The sequence below is a fragment of the Antedon mediterranea genome, chromosome 2, assembly GCF_964355755.1.
Source record: "Antedon mediterranea chromosome 2, ecAntMedi1.1, whole genome shotgun sequence".
NCBI classification, from domain to species: Eukaryota; Metazoa; Echinodermata; class Crinoidea; order Comatulida; family Antedonidae; genus Antedon; species Antedon mediterranea.
The window spans coordinates 2,892,299-2,910,921 of NC_092671.1; the positions used below are offsets into that span (position 1 = coordinate 2,892,299).

At 30.7% G+C, this 18,623-nt stretch overlaps 1 long non-coding RNA gene across 1 annotated transcript; it reads left to right on the forward strand.

Annotated features, from left to right (window-relative positions):
- The first annotated feature begins 11,216 nt into the window (after positions 1-11,216).
- On the forward strand, positions 11,217-16,140 carry LOC140039501 (uncharacterized). Its single transcript, XR_011842520.1, has 3 exons — positions 11,217-11,389; positions 12,574-12,707; positions 14,386-16,140. It is a non-coding gene; the product is annotated as an uncharacterized lncRNA (long non-coding RNA).
- The last annotated feature ends 2,483 nt before the right edge of the window (positions 16,141-18,623 follow it).

Consider the following 18,623-nt stretch of genomic DNA (forward strand, 5'->3'; position numbering starts at 1 on the left):
TGGTTTTAATGAAATCCCATAATTTAATGAATAAGTTATCTCTGTGTAAATAATTGCTAAAATTAGCCACCAGTCAACTTCAATCGGTCAGCAGACGTACACACTTTACAAGTATAATTCCACGTTTTAATTAGTGATACGCTGCTTTCACTGCCTTGAACTAGTTTCAGACTTCCGTAACTGATTGCTGGATTATTTAATTAATTAATCAATGACGTTAGCTTGTAAAATCTACCTGATTGTCAAATAAAGTCAGTGTTCATCATTCGACGACCTGGATCTAGGACTTAATGACAACGTACACGCCTAGGACTTCGGATTTTCCGACGACCAGGGCTAAACGGTAATCCTTGGTAGGTCTAAACCACCTGAGCCAGATTCGGGAAAATTGATTCCTTTACTAACTTTAACAAAGATAAATGAATGAAACACCGTGGCCAAATGACATCACTACATTCTCTAGCATCTGGTCGTCGAAAAATCGAAATGATGACGATTATGATGATAATTTGTTGAATATTACGACTACATCATACAGGATGATGAATAAATATAATACTCAAATAAACATTTTAATCGATAAAAGCGATTGATTGATCAATTAAATAAATGATTGATGAATAGTGTTTGTTTTTGACTAACTCACAAAGTACGCAAAAAAGACGTAGGTCTACAATCTGTTTTTGACTAATATAGGTAGGGGTCCGGGACCGTGACAGAACGAGAACGGATGGGGACCCTTTTTTGTTTTTTTTAATGCGCCTTGAGCACTCTTGAGTGGTATGTGCGCTATAAAAATCCTGTTATTATTATTATTATTAATATTATTGAAACTTCATTGATATTTCTCCAAATGACCGTCTAACTGATAAATCAGTACATTTGGTACTTTAATTAATTTTTTTGGTACTTTTTAACCTTATATACGATAAGGCCAAACCCACCTACAAGAACTAAGATTTCCCTGTATCATCGCTTATTGAAAACGATCTGATATTAATTACTACAGTATAATGTAATCAAGTTATTCATTTAATTTTGTACTACGTATACGAGTATACTGTATGATAATAAACGCGCATTTTTTTAATATTGGTAATATGAATTACGGATTAATTAATTTTCGATGGCTATAATAAAAGGACGAGCATTGTAGTTCTGTTTAATTATAACATTGACTGAGTTTTATTGGTAGTACAAGATTACAAAAGACCGATCAATGGTATTTACCATTAGATGAAATTTTGGTTTGTCAGTTGCTGGTTAAAGGAATAAAACATAAGACATAATATTGACAATCTTGTTCAAGATGAATGTTGTCAGTGTTTTTATTTTGGCATTGATGTTGGCAGTATTTAGTATTAGCGATGCAATGTATATAAGAAAAAAAGGTAAGATTTGTATCTTTAGTTCCCACCATTTTCCTCTATTATTTTATCTTCTTTTTCCGCATAGTATTCTTCCCATCTTATCACTTACTTCTTTTTTCTTATTTCCTCCTCCCTTCTTCTACCCATCTTTCACATTTCATTCTTATTAAGTATTTACTTACTAAGTTTTTTTCTCGTTTCTTCCCTTTCGACTTTGTAAATTTTACATCCTGTTTTAATTATCTTTTCTTCTCCATTCTTTTCTCCTGTTTTCGATTTGAATTTTCTTCTCATTTCTTTTTAATTCTTTCTTCTTCATCCTGTTCTGTCTTCATATATTTTTTATTTATTTTTCTTCTTTTTCCTTCAATCATCCTATTTTCATCTTGCTTATCTTTTATCCGATTTCTTATCGTCATACGTTCTTCTACTTTTTTTACCTTTCTTCGTTTCATTTCCATTATTCATACTATCTTCATCAAATTTCCTTAGCGTTGTACACTTAATTTTGTTTATAATTTTTGATATAAAGTCATATTTTAAGAACTACCTTTGAAATGGTAAACACAATTTGTCTTGAAATAGTATACTCAAATTGTCTTGGAGCATCAATACTTTTTCCTATAAAAGATGGATTCAGTAAGCAATATTTGTCGATAAATGTCTGGGAACTAATACCAAATGTACTTTTTTTCTGCTCAGTATACCAATACAAATTGTAATTATCTAGAGCATTTGAAAAAAATTAAATTAATACAAAATATGGATTCAGTAAGATCGTTCATTAGTTCTTGACGAATGCCTGTCATATCAGCTATCATAATTACAGGAAGCAATACATAGGCCTATAATGAATAATATTGTTTACATTTGTTTTGTATTGAGGAACGACATGTGACAATTGCCGTGGTAGTGATAATATGTGCGCTTATGCATGCAGTTCTGGTAGAAAAAGGGCTGATAGCATGATACAGGGTAAGATGGTATATTATACTAATAATATTAATTAATTAAATTGGTATTTTCTTCACAAAAAATAAGTAAGAACTTTGTCGGCCCAAAATAATTCCACTGACTTAGAATGAGCGTTCGGATTTGGTCGAAATTTGGTAAGTGGGAAGGAAAATGCTCTGGAAAACACTGGAAAATAAACCTGTTAAAACTGTTGACTAACTTTCTTTATTTTAAAAGTTTATACAACACAAGGCAGGCCTACACACAATTATGTATTTAAGATTACGTACGCTATGTTTTTTTGACAAATAATAATTGGTTCCAACGCTTGAATATCGAAACCGTTATCATTGTTGCTTTAACTTTTGGTAGTTCTTTATCTTGAAGATTAGGAATTTTTGAAATAATTTTTTTCCTTCTACTTCATAAGTGTAAACATTTACATACAGGCAAAATTTAATATTCATTTGACCTAATTAATTGGCGTGATTTAAACAAAATATGCATTGAAATTCTGTGATGCGAGTAGTATCATCGGTTGTATCAATCAAAATCCATCCAAGATTTTAACACAAAATAAAAAAATAACAATTAATTAATCAATTAAAATCAAAATGTTGTAACACATTTTTCTTTATCCTTTCTTAGGTTCATACGAGAGGGTAAGATGTATTTTGTATTATTATTATTATTATTACCATGGCAATCTAATAAGACTGAGCTCCGGAGATCAAAGGGTTTATCAGTGACTGCGACGTGATGAGTTCCACGCCCTTTAACAGACACCGCGCGATGCGGAGAATAATATTAGTATTTTTGGTATTTGTCGCAGCCGGACATAAGATCATATGACTGTTACGAGTTCCTATCTTGGCAAGGCGAGCTCAATCCTGTTGTTACAGGATTAACTTGCTCTTACAGACAACCTAACAACATAAAAATAATAATATATTAAGCCTACAAAATAATAATCAATTCATTTTATAAAATCATAAATAAAATTGTATATTATATAAGGAAATAACACTGAAAGCAAATAAAGTACTGTAAACTCCGTTAAAAAAAGAATTAATAGAAAAACTAATATGTTACTAAAATGTGTATAATTAAGGTAATAATAGACAGTATTATATCTATAATTTATTTCAGAAAAATACCGCGAATGATTATGAAGAAGCATTTCAAGCATGTTTATATAACTGGTATTTATATAATAGGAGATAATTCGTATTAAAGGTATTTTACAATTTATTTTATCAATTCTATTTATTGCGATACAAAATTAATTAAAATGGAGAGAATATTTTCATTCGTTAGAATTTTTACTGTAGGATATTTACGCTTTCAACGAATCCAAAATAGTCATTATTTTACAGCTTACTGTTTTGAAGTAAACTTTAATTTATTTATGTTGAAAATTAAGCTTTTAAAATTCAGGGGTTTGGGTTTTAATCACCAACTATATATCCGTTATAGACAGCGCAAACTCGTTAAATTTTGATCGATATTCACTAGCCTACAGTATCTGCTTCTCCGCCTCCAACACAATTTAAAAATATTTAGAAAAAGCTAAGCGTTCAATACTAAAGTAGTATTTTCAGCTGGGAGAAACTGTACGTGATACGAAACCAACCAATCATTCAATGATTTTTAGATTTTGCTTCAACGCTGAATATTATACCGTCATGAAAGAGTGAAATATACTCAGATTGACAGATTGAGTTTCGGCCAATTCGTGGCCCACGTACCATATTGAAGCTTAACGCGAAATTGTATTCTATTTATCTATTTAGTGAGTGAGTGGCCGAGCGGTTAAGACAGTGGAATCGGCAGGGGTTCGAGGCTCACTCGCTCCACGGTTCTGGTGGTAGAACGAGTCTTCTCGGATAAGGACTATAAACCGTAGGTCCAGTGTACACAACTTGCTCGTGTGCACTTTAAAGAACCTAGTACATCTTTCGAGACGAGTAGGGGGTTACCCCGGTGTATTAGTAGTAGGCCTACATCACAGCCACTGATCACCAACTGGGCCCTCTGGGAGATCAGTCTTTGACTGAAGAGGTCACCCAGTATAAAGATAAAAAAACCAAAAACAAACAAACTTACAACCAAATATTTGCTGTAGGCCTATTCTTCTTATTCTTACCTTATCCGAGAAGACTTGTTCTACCAACAGAACCATATTCGAAGAGAGACCCATGTTAAGTTTGTTTACGCATTTTAAAAATTGCCTAAATTCATTTCATATTCGCATGCATTCTTTTTCAATACATTAAGTCGTAAACTTATATTCTATGTACACGATTTATATTCCATGCTCCTGGAGGCCTTACACATTTTTATTGTATTTATTGATTTTATCAACACTTAAAACATCACGTAGATCAAACATCATGTATTTCATTAGACATTTACTTTATTTGAATTGCATTTTTTTCTCTACATAATAGATCCGTGATGTGGAATAATGAGCACAGTTTTACAGATGCACTTACTTTGATAAGAATATATAATATTTGAAAATGAGTTTAGACTCATCCATCGTTTCTATTCAATATTACTGGATTCAAATATGCATATAATAGCAACTTATAGTGTAATTTGAAACAAAATATAAACATAGTTATTAATAGCCTATTAATCTCGAAATTTGTTTTTTCAAATTTTAATGTTTTTATAGAAACCAAATTATAGAAAAGCTGATATTTAGAAACTTTTTAGATTTGGTATATCTTTGTCGTTTAACTTGCAAAATTATAATGCTGTACTGACGTAACCATTTTGGCTCCACGTTTCGCTGTGTCCTGTTTGATAGATAGACGTTTGTTTTTTATATAGATGTCGATTTAATCTCCTTAGGCACTATACTTTTAAAAGGCGGTTATCCTATAGTCAAATCTATTCGTTAGTGCGAATAAAACAAATTCTGAGCTCTAAATGCTTGCGTACTTTTTCGCATCGCAAAAAGGAGCAATCGCTTAATGGAAATACCAATAAGCATGCGTATAGTCATGTTGACGCTTCACTCAGTGAAAACCCGAAATTCTTGTCAAAAACGACATACTGTAAAAGGTACTCCTGTAGCTTCCTATGGTTAAATATCTGGCGCCCTCTATCTATAAATTAACTTTTATTTAAATATTAAATTGTACGAATTCACTTTAAAAAAAATGAATCTAAAATAATCTTTAGATCAAATTATTTAATAAAATGAAGTATATCGAATCAAGTTTTAGAATTTTATTTCTGTGTACGTGTCGTTAAGATTATTTTACATGTTTAAAAATGCTATAGCGCCATCAGGATTGTCAGTAATTACGTCCTCTTCAGGAATACGTGTAGTTCCAAAACCACAAAACTAAATTGATCTTGACTGACTATTCCAAGCCTACTGACGATAATTATGACGTCGACGATGTTTAAAATTGGCAACGAATAACATTGACTGTTTTACCAGGGAGTTGTAAAATAAAATTTTACAACTCCCTGGTTTTACTAAGAAATGGATCCCATGTTTGTTGCCTAACAAACTGTTTATCACTTTAGGTCACGTGGCGGTAATATCCGGTGCTGTAGTGGTGGGCACTATTATATATAACCATTTCGTGCACAATGGGCGGGCTAGACTCTAAACGCATTTCCGTTGTTTTCTTACTATAGGATCAAAATATAATCTGCCTGAAAGTTTTTTTGAAAATTGAGGCCTAACTTTGTGTTGTGTTGTGTTAATAAATATGCCAGGAATTATGTATTTGCTTTGTAATAAAAACTTGTATTAGCATAACTAGCGTCCCCAGATGGTGTGTTATGATTCAATATACCAAATGTTAGCGTGTATGTTTGCCATTTCAAGTCTACCACTGTTGTTTTGACAACAAAATGTTTCTGTCCGTTCACAAAATGGACATCTATCATTCTTACTAAAATGTCTTATGTATAGCGCCATCTACGGTGTATTCTAAGGCGTCAATATCAACAGATTATCTCACGAGCCTACTTGTAAAGTCATTAATGTTTTAATAATGTATAAATTTGTCGGGCGTATTGTTCCCGAATATTGAGTATCACATAATATTCATCAGTAAACAGGACACGACAATCATTATAACGATACTCGTTCACTATAATGTATAATTGATGCAAGCCACTAGTGAAATTGATTAAGGCGTCTAGACCACCTACCAAATTATTCATAAGTTACCGGTAAAGAGGGTTATAATATTCTGATACAATAAGTAAATAAGACGTTAACAATATTTTTTAAAACATAGATTACAATATTAAAAATAAAACGTATGAAATCCAGACTTGTTAGAGAGAGGATGGGAGTTGGGGTTGATGAAAACTATATTGGGTGCGATGGTATCGATTTCGTATCTAAACATGAAGATGTGATACTTTATAGCATGTATCTTTTTGGTTAGCGAAAATGTAATGATGTTGCATTTCTTTTCATTCACTTTTATTGGCATTAAAAATAATAATAATAATAATAAACAAGTAGGCTAAAAACAGATAACATCAACTTATAAAATTGCAATAGGCCTATGAGGTAATACTCTTCAAGTATAAATGAGCATATTCATTAAAAGCTAGTAGAATGAAATGAAGGGAAATTAGATGTAATTAAATATATAAAAAAAGTTTCTTTGAACTAAAACTTACGAATATCAACAGAAATGGAATTCCAAAAATAAACTTCTTCATAAACAATTTTATAATTACGGCGAGATTTTGATAAAATTAAATTATATGTATTATTAAATCTTGTATCGTGCAATTGATCAACAGTGGAAAAATAACAACTTAAAAAACTCTGTGTTGAAAGAAATGTATTTATTCAAAATAAGTATGTAACAAAAATATGAAATAAAAGGTGAGTGAATCTCACAAAAGAGATAGAAAAAACAAAAAAAAACTCTGTGGTAATGGTATAAATCAGAGACAAATTTTAAAACATATAACTTGTGGATTATATATCCATCAAACAGTTTATAGAACAAAGATGTGTTAGAATGACGTAAGTTCCGGGAATAAAATAAATGATCAAAACATAATCAACTTGAAAATAATTCTCATATTAATCTGAAGATTAATATGCCACGTGTATATCTTACTTCGCGTAGGCTATGTTTTCAGTAATGCACCACAATTGGATACTACACGTTCGTTACAGACCAATCACGGGTTATTCGTTGTCTTTGATGACTAAATACAAATTAATCGTTTAAGACAATAATTATGATCACTAGATTATGTTAATCTTATCAATAACAGGACAAGTACGATGGTTTGTCAACAAAAAACAATAAAGATTAACAGTTTTACATATAAAATATGAAAGCAATCGCCACTTGCAAACACAGGAAGTAACATAGGTGTATTGATAATGACGTAACAAATTGAAAATGATAACGTGTTGATAACGATAACATATTGAAAATTATGATGATATGATTACACATTGATAATAAATTAAGATTGTGACGATAGCATATTGATAATGAAGTAACATTTACTCATAATGATAACATGTTGATATGATACATAATTGATAATATAGTAATGACGTATATTGATAATGATAACATGTTGATATGATACATAATTGATAATAAAATAATGCCGTATATTGATAATGATAACATGTTGATATGATTACATACTGATAATAATGATATTGATATCGATAAAGCGTGTTTCCCACTAGCGACGCAACGCAAGGACGTAACGCAACGCAAGTAAATTGACCAATCACAAGCGATGGCTTATTCGTTTGTGATTGCTAACTGTCTATAACTTCGCTTGTCATTGGTTAAAACGCTTGCGTTGCGTTTACATCCTTGCGTTACGTTCTAGTGGCAACCAAGCTTAAGATATTAATAATGATAACATGTTGATATGATTTCCCCACATAACGTAGTAACGCCATTACTACAGGAGGAACACAAATAGAATAGTAACGAAAAACAAGTCGTGTTATGAATTTCAAGTGCGATGGTTGACATCGTAAGGTCAAAGAGCTATAAATGAATGTTGGTATTTATATTTGATATGTTAAATGTTATTATAGAACTTCAAAATTTAAAGGATAAAATCATAAGAAGTATACGGGGAGATAACTCTCCAAATGTAGAATGAGTAGAAAGTTGTGATTATGTAAGAAAGTATATTAATAAGGTGGTCAGCTCTCAAAAGTTAAATAAATAATATAACTTTTAATTAATAAACACAACAGGCAAAGAATATTAATTCTAAACCGCCCGGTGATATACTGAAATTTAATTAATTAATTTGAAACGATAAAGATGAGGAAAGACTCGGACCTATATAGTTGTGTGAATGGAGAGTTAAAGAAGTTAAATTTCATTCATTCATTCATTCGGTCAAGATCAACATACAATACATGATTACAAAATAATGTTACAATACAGAAAGTTAAAACTTGAGAGACTCACAATTAATTATTAATTATCATTAACAATAATTAACAGAAAATACATACAAAATGTATAATGCAACTAAATGGTTCACAATTGTTATTTCTTATTTCTTTGCATGTGAGGACATATTGATAGCTTGGTTCCGACTTGGACGCAACATAACAACGTAAGCGCAACGTGTATATCTTACTTTGCGTAGGCTATGTTTTCAGTAATGCACCACAATTGGATACTACACCTTTTGAGTTGACCAATCACTAGCGACAGTTCGGATTGGTCAAATTACTTGCGATGCGGTTACATCCCTGGGTTGCGTCGAAGTGAGAACCGAGCCTTAATATTAAGTATATCAACTATGATGATTCGACATTCATAAAACATGATACTGGTTCTCAAATGACTGATGGACCTTAGTGTCCGAAATAAGGTTTAATAATATTCAATATATGCAAAGAAATGAGTAATTATGGAACTCTTTTGTTAGAAAATATCTTAATATGAAGGGGAAAGCGGTAAATTCTGTTACGAATGACTGACGAAATTGACATCATGTTAGTGTTTACCCTGTCCTGTTTTCTTAGAATCTATGCGTAGGTAGTCACTTTCTAGAATTGTTTTTAAGACGTTACTAATTTTAAAATATTAATTTATCATTATTTTTAAACTTGAAAACAGACATTATGTTGTTTCCTGGTAAGTCAACAGGGCAGCCTAGTTTATACAAAAAACGTTAGAGACGATCCGGAAACGATAACTCCCGCAACCGGCTTATATCGGATGAACCAAGGCAATCAACAGGATACTGAGCTCGCCTTGCCGATATAGGAACTCGTAACAGTTCTCTAATTTATATCTGGCTGCGACAAATACCAACAGTTCTGTACTATGTACATATTCTCCATATTTAACTGTAAATTTCATGTAGCTAACTGCTAATTTCATGTACCTTTATTTAAATGTATTCAATGTATTGTATTCTTCAATTTTGTAGTTAGTAAGTGTATCATTTATTTCATTGTAATTATTTTATTATCTGCTTTGATAACTTAATTAAGGTATTTTTACATTTTTTTGTTGGCGTTTTCTTTTGAGCACGGTCTTACTGAAAAACAACTTTCAGTTGAGTTAAGTATCCATGATTAAATAAGGCTTATTATTATTATTCTATCCTGGCATAGGCCTACTGCATTTATATTTAGAATAAGATATACCGTATGTGACTATAATGCGTCTTTGTTTTTAAACAAAACTGAGTTGAGTGGTTTTGATGCTTGGCTACCACTCCAAGAATCCTGGGTTCAAGTCCCGTTACCTGTCGGGATTTTAAGGACATAATTACAACTCCACTCCCAAAAACTTGTAATAAGACTTTGTTTATGTAGAGCATCTTGTGTATATGTTTGTCTTGTGAACCTCTGAGGGTCCCTAATGATCAGCAACAGCTGGATGGATCACCCTCATTAAATATGGTAAAAAACAACAAAACAAAAAAAACCTATACTGTGAACAACCCTCTCCGGATGTGAACCAATCTTAAAAGGTTGTACGTGCTTATTTACGGCGCATGTGTCATAAAGTACAGTAACAAATTAATTTACATTTATTTATTTAAAAAAAGATATATTTGTTCTCTACTTTAAAACGAAAAACCTTTTCAAGAGGTTCCAGCTACACAAACATACAACAAACAAATAAATAAGTTGTGTTGGTATTTTTTTTTTGATAAACCCTGAAAAAGTATATAGACTTACTTGTTTGTGCTAAGTTTTAAACTTACAAATGGTTATCATAATATTGTTTTATTCATTTTAAAGATGAGAGAAAAAAATTTTTATTGTTTTAACTACCGTACCTTTCTTCTCTTCATGAATTTTGTATTATATTATTTATTTTGTATATTATGAAGGAAATAAATGTTACTATGAAATGAAATTAAATAGACACAGAAAGAAAGAAAGAAAGACAGAAAGAAAGAGAATAACTGAGTGTGATTTCTGCCAAGATCTACCCTGTTAAATCTTAATCAAATGCAATTTAGGCCTAACTAGTTTATTTCTACGTGAATGCACGGTCGGCCCTTTTACATCAAATAACAAGCAACACCCACCCAGGAAATTGTACACGCTAATACGTCTAAAAATAAAAACATGTAAGGTAAATTCAAAGATCGTAGGATACTTTGAGCTTTAATATTATGTTTTAATGACATTGTATAAACATTCGGGTAGAATAGGTATACAAGTATTATTGTATTGACTCCTCAGGGAAATTTATCAAAAATTCTTGTTTCACACTTGTAATAATACAAGACGTATAAGGCGTATACAACATGTCAGGATAATAACGTGATTAAAGGTGGAACTCTTTAAGTTTAATGAATATGCAAATTAGATATGTCATTTATTATATATAAAACCTGAAGGATGTAATATTAAGGTTAGCTGCGGGATACGTGCTGGGTGATAGTCAGTATGTATACCTCGATACACGCCGCTCTTGTAGTTCTTCTTTTACTTACTTCAATACTCGCAGTAACACCAAATTGCGTCGAAAGGTGTAAAGCTAGGTTTAAAATGAACAGATGGAATAATTGCATACATAATTACTGCATCTACAAAAAGAGTAAGTGTTTTAACAATTGTTACTTTATATAACAGCTTTAATAGTTAAAAAAAAGTTGTTAAATATGCGACTGTCAATTTTTTTAATTTCTTAATTTCTAAAAAACAAAAGCAAATATTTTCTTGCTACATTGCACACTTTTAAAAGTTTAAGAACAATCTGACCGATGATTTGTCAAATTTTGTAATAAGTTAAGCAGAAAAAGATTCATCTTAACAGGTTCTATTTGTTCTAAGAAAGATATGAAAGATTGTTTTGTCAACCTTTTATTAAAAGGCTATGACGAAACGACCCGCGTGATTTCCATTTCACTTTTAATTTTATAAATTTAATTTTTTCATTTTATAAGTTTAATTTCTTAATTTTATACGTTTAATTTGTTCATTTTTTAGTTAAATTTGTTAATTAGTTAAACACATTATTTTGTTTATACTTTTATAAACATTCTGGCCGATTATTTCGTCCATTTTTAAAGGGTTACGACGAAACGATCTTATTCGATTTGTTTTAATTTATTTACAAGTTTTTTTTAACAATTTTTTCAATTCATTTAATTTAGTTTGTTGTGGTGCAGTTGTGTATTTCATTTTTAAACATTCTTCTTGAATATACCTTTACACACTGAACATAATTTGTCAAAAACGATTTACACTATACTCATTTCAAAATTAGTGAAGCCACACTAAGCTCACCAACCGACCAATATTCGATACTCAGAAGATTATTGCAGTAACTGTTTTGAGTTAAGTCGAAATTTGAAAGATTGTCAGATTTCGAAACCTTTATACCACTGAGCCCAATGACAGATGTTTCAGTTGATTAGTTGGACGTGAATAGAGTCTGAAAACGACACAAATTGACATCTAAAATGTTACCGTTATGCTACATATATTATAATTAATAACGATGATTAAATTATAACATTTACTCAATTATATTAATTTCGTACAATCTTCATTTTATGTTTAAATAAAATTGTTTGAAAACTGCAGAATATAGATATTCCGAAAGAAGGTTACATCTGTATCACCATAAGATATTCTGAAAATGTGGGTCGTTATATTTTAAAGTGTATACTTGCTATTTTATCCATGAATGCAACTAATTCATCTAAGTTTTAACCAATTTACCAGTAGCAAAACGTTATTAGTAAAGTGAAGGGGTTATCGCTTTTATTTATTCAGGAGGTTTTCCGTCGTTGAGTGAGCGACATATTACAGATTCAACGGTGCAATCACATCCAGATAGACCTACTCATTGTATTTTAGATAACATGTGGAATGACCTATCTAAAAGTTCTCAAGAATTTATACTTAAGGTAAGCTAGTTTGCTTTTAATATAATAAAGAATAATTTGAAAATCAAGTGTCTAAATTTTAAATAAAGTAGGACTACTGTAAGTACCGAAATCAAACATAAATTCAATGCGCGCGTATAAATGTAGTATCTACTGAAGTGTTACTTACCATATACAAGACACTTACCAGTGTTGACTATGGTATTATTGTAGGCCTATGGGGTGCAGGAAACAAAGAAAATATGGACCGCCATCTTTTGCTTCAGAAAAAAGCTCTTAAGATCATTTGTAAGGTAGACTTTCATCATCCCTCTTCTCAGCTCTTGAAAACGGGCACATTTAATATACTTGATTTGTATAAAGACAGTGTTTTAAATTGTATGTTTAAATACCAAAAAGGACAACTTCCAAAGTGTTTTAATTTTTTATTCAGTTTATTTGATAATTATCATAGGCCTACACATAACACTCGAAATAAAGACAATTATTGTATAAAATTAAAATCAACTAATATGGGTAAGCAAAGTATAGCATATAGACGACCTAAGCTATGGAATCAACCTATAAGAAATATAAGAGAGAGTAAAAATATATAATTTTTTTGCTTGTGATTATCCTGTTTTTCACACTTTAATGTACTTTATTTTCTTTTTTTATATATATTTTTATGAATGTTGTGTGAGAAATAAAAGAATCAATCAATCAATCAATCAAAAAATTGTAAAAAGGAATTTGAACCTGCGCGTATAAAGACATTTGAACGTGCGCGTCCGATTCCTCCTTCCGATTGCTTGATATGATGAAATGTGAACGTGCGCGTCCGATTCCTCCTTCCGATTGCTTGATATGATGAAATTTGAACGTGCGCGTCCGATTCCTCCTTCCGATTGCTTGATATGATGAAATGTGAACGTGCGCGTCCGATTCCTCCTTCCGATTGCTTGATATGATGAAATGTGAACGTGCGCGTCCGATTCCTCCTTCCGATTGCTTGATATGATGTTGATGATAATTATAGAAAGCTTATGTTTCATTAATTTTAAACAAGCAGAAGAAAGAAATTTGCAGGCCGAGGCTACATTATCTGAAGTATTCCATTGACGAATTATGTAGGCCTATGTATCGTAATATCGCCTACAAAGACATTTAAATTAATTATCTAAACCAAATGGGAATGATATCTAATTAATTAGACCTACTAATATGCTATGTTGTACTTGGATAAACCACGGTGGAATTGGTATATTGGACTAAATTTTAGTTTACAAGTGAGCAATATTTGCAAATTGACCAATCAAATTATTCCACCTTTAGATGAAGCTGCTTAAACAAACAAATGTCTATTTTATACCTATACAATTTACAATTTACATCCGGTAGTTTTTAAATAAGTAACGTTACAAATTATAAATCAAACTAAATATTCTTGAAAAGATATATTTTTAATGAAAGAAGATTCGTTAGTTACAAAAAAAGAAATAGATATTAACAAGCACGTTCATATATTGATGAAAATTGGACTGCTTGTATACATGCGCGCGCTGCTTATGCAATACGCGTGTGTGTATGTGCGCACACTATTTGTTTTGCAGCTTTATCTATCAACCATGTATGTTTAATTATATATAATTGGAAAGTGTTGCCATTTTTGCATGAATCTGATTTTTTAGAAGTTCACTTTTTCTTTTTTTATTTTAAGGTATTCGACAATGAGCTGAATTTAGAAAACTTATCGAAAGAATGATCGGTTTTGACCTTCATTTATTGTTCTCACGATGTAAACATTTTAAGGAAATAGATTGGAAATAAACACATATTCCACACCAGACAGATGAAAAACAAACTACATCAAATCTTAACAGAATAATATACTGTGCGTGTAGCAGACCATCTATCAAGTTTTTACAGGTTGCGCGTTATTTTTACATTACGGTATAATATGTATGGAACGCCGACTGACAAACCCCAAAATATGACTGACTGAACGAACAGGTGACAATAGCATTATTGTAATGACGTAGAAAGTATATCTGTACTCAAGATAGTTTAGTGGCGTGTGTACAGAGATTCCATCCCTTATCATAACATATCTGGTTTGCCAAAGCCCCGAAATAATGGACCGCTCTATTTTAAATCTTGGTTACCAAACTTGGATGCAACGTAACAACGCAGGCGCAACGCAATTGAGGTGACAAGCAAGCGTGTCGTGATTGGTCAAATTAGTTTCGGTGCGTTTACGTCCAAGGTTAGACCTAGAAATGACTGACTAACATACATATTATTGTACACGTGTTTTTTCTATGGATACTGGCGCACAATAAAACCTGAATTAGTATTATTAATTTGAATTTCATGACAACGATACTGTCATGTTAAGTGTTTTCTAGAGAAGTTTTAATACAAAACTTTCCAAAACGTTTAATGTTAATTGGTTTATATCTGCAAATTATCTTCCATTTAGGATTTTTAAGCAAAATATTATTAGAATGTTAATAGGTATTACTTGTTAGCAATAATTTTAAAATTATTTTAAAAAATGAATATAAATTATATGTAGGCTAGATTAACGACCAATGTGTAACTGACCTTCTAAAACTATGTTCACATAGAGCCTGGATTTAGAAATCGTGAAAATGGATGTAGTTTTTATTTATAATGCTTGGTTCCCACTAGAGAGGCATCGCAAGTGATTTGACAAATCTCAAGCGATGGATTATTCGAACTGTCGCTTGTAATTGGTCAACTCACTTTTGTTAAGCTTGGTTCCCACTAGAACGTAACGCAAGGACGTAAACGCAACGCAAGCGTTTTAATCAATGACAAGCGAAGTTATAGACATTTAGCAATCACAAGCGAATAAGCCATCGCTTGCGTTGCGTTACGTCCTTGTGTTGCGTCGCTAGTGGGAACCACGCGTTATGTCTAAGTTATTGCGTTGCGTCCTGGGAACCAATCTTAAGGATGGAAACTTACGTGTGTGTAAACGCAGTGTCCGAAGAACGTAAAATAATTTTCTCCGGCCGCCAGATTAAATCCGATCTCAATATGAACGTAGCTTAAAAGATCAATATTTAAAACCATTTTAATTTTTATATTCATTAAACAATTGAAATGTTATATTTGGCTTAATAATGATCGTAATCGATCGTGTGTTGTTTTTATGAAATTCTTAATTTGAAATTCTAAAAGATTGACTAAACAAGTTTAATAATAATCAGCAATAGTCACCGCAAGATGTTGTCATTTCACAATTTCAAATTTAAAAATAACCTTCGAACTAGCAACAATAAATACAATATATGTTAATGTGATTGCATTTTTATATCCTCTATCAAATTTTGCATGTCAATTTATCATATTTGATTTTTTGTTCATTGTCAAAGATATAAATCTCAACATTTATTTTATGAGGGAATATTAAGTAGGGATTGTAATTTACAATAACGCACTTACACTGATGTCTAAAGATATTTTGCATAATATGTAAGCTTTAAATTAGATCTAAATAAAAAAAAATGCTTTTATGATATTTTTTATATATTGTGTTTTATATGAGTTTCCATATCGTATTCTTTGACAGTACTTTCATAATGCAGTATATAAGAAGACACTTTAAGTGTGACTTAAAAATAAATACAAAAAAAGAGCATTTAAAGATATTTTGTCCCACCACAAATTTGTTTCACATTTTTTATGTAATATGTCATTTTAATGTCACGTAATAGTTATTCACTTTTTGACCAAAAACTGGATCCAAAATTATTTACCTGAAAAAAAAATGTAATTTAAACCAAAAACAAAATGCTTAAATTGTCTGTAAGACAATGGGTTTTGGTTAAAATTATCCGTTTCTTTTGTCTTTTTATAAATGAAATAATTTTTTTTTTCAGAAGTGAATATCTCTATTAAAACTACAAAATGGTATATTTAAAGTCTGATTTTATTAATCTTAATTGTTCATGTTTTTGGGGAACAATACATCTTTAAATATTTTCATGAGGAAAATATATCTTTAAAGTTTAAATTCCTGTCCAAAATTTATTATAACCATGGTGACGGCTTAGCATTTTAGACATTACATTAATTATTTAACTAATGTGATATAATCCTTGTATTATCGGATGACATTTAAGAACATAACCTCAATTAATTTGGATGAAAGTATAAATACATGAACAATGGTGCATAAAATCACCGTATAATGAGCAAATAAAATAATATCAATCTTCAATATGATTACAAAATTTATAGGGCCTATATTCTTCTTCTGTGTTAATTCCAATTCTAGATCTAAAATACACAACGTGCTTTTGTGAAAAGTTATCTACTACTATTGATTAAAGTTATCTACTACTATTGATTAAAGTTATCTACTACTATTGATTAAAGTTATCTACTACTATTGATTAAAGTTATGAATGATTGTCAGTAAAATATTATTGATTTATAATTTATAATTCGATAAACCTCTATTTTCTAAATAAATGTTTAATTTTCTCATCTTTAAAACGTAAAATACTAGAAATTGATTTAATGTATCATCTGAGAATACAACCAAAACACCACAACCACTAATAGAAAATAAAAGTATACATAAGTTTTAACTTAAAAACATAATTTAACTTAACTTAACTTAACTTAACTTAACTTAAAAACCTTTTTAAAAAGTTCATAAACTCTGCATTTTCGTTACTTTCGATACAAAGGATTTATTTTCACTTGAATTCATACATTTTTTTCTTGATTTATTTAAATTTTTACTAAAATATGACAACAAATATCAATGAAAGTTGGTATTATAAACTATATACTTAATTATGAATGAATTAAAAAGCCGAGGCGACACGCACACAAATGTTTACAATCTTTTAGAAGCGTACAGGCACTGTGCCAGCGCTGGTAAATCTGTTATATAGTATTGTTTAATAATTCACTGTTTATACTTTTGAAGTATACGTTACTGCGCTAAATACAAACCGATTAAATTGGCTGTAACAAAACCATATTTATTTAACACCGTCACAATTTTCTAGTGTCCATTGGAACTTCCAGTTCTCATACTACCATTCTAGTACGATATCACGTCTGGCGATGCATTCGGAGTTACAATTATATTGACCGAACTGGTTCATAAATGTAACCGAACTGGGTTATATTAGTTAACAGAACTGGTTTATTAATTAATTCATTCAATCTTTTATTTCGGAATCTCTGGTCCATAGAAAGTAAAAATTACATATAAATGAAATAAAATAAACAAGACTAATTACTACTACTCATCTCTGGATGGCATAAGTTAACCGAACTGGTTTATATATTTAACCTCCAGTATGTGACTGTTACCGTACTTTTAATGTACTTTAATCCTATTGAATCTATCAATTTAAATAAGACAAATGTAATGTGAATTTAATATCATCATTTTCGCGTAGTAAACTTGTTTAATTCTGTTGTCTACGTTTGTGTGAAATTACCCTAAGGGTAATAACTTAAGCTGTATCATTATGACACGCTTCATACCTAACAATTAAAACTGTAATTTGATAATGATTATAAACAAAGGCTGTTGAAACTTTATTATTAATAGGAATGAAAGAAGACGTGTTATGATGCGTCATCAAATATATGACACGGTTCCCGTATCAATTCTAAGAATTGCAGTTACTGTATACATTTTAAGACATGCACGCAAACGTATCAATATTAGGAATTTCAGCAACCATATCAATTGAAGAATTGCGGCAACCGTATCAATTTGAGAATTGCAGCAATCGTATCAATGTTAAGAATTGCAGAAATCATATCAATTTTAAGAATTGCAGCAATCGTATTAATTTTAAGAATTGCAGCATGCCGTATCAATTTTAAGAATTGTAGCAACCGTAACAATTTTAAGATTTGCAGGAACGTATCAATTTTAAGAATTGCAGTAACTGT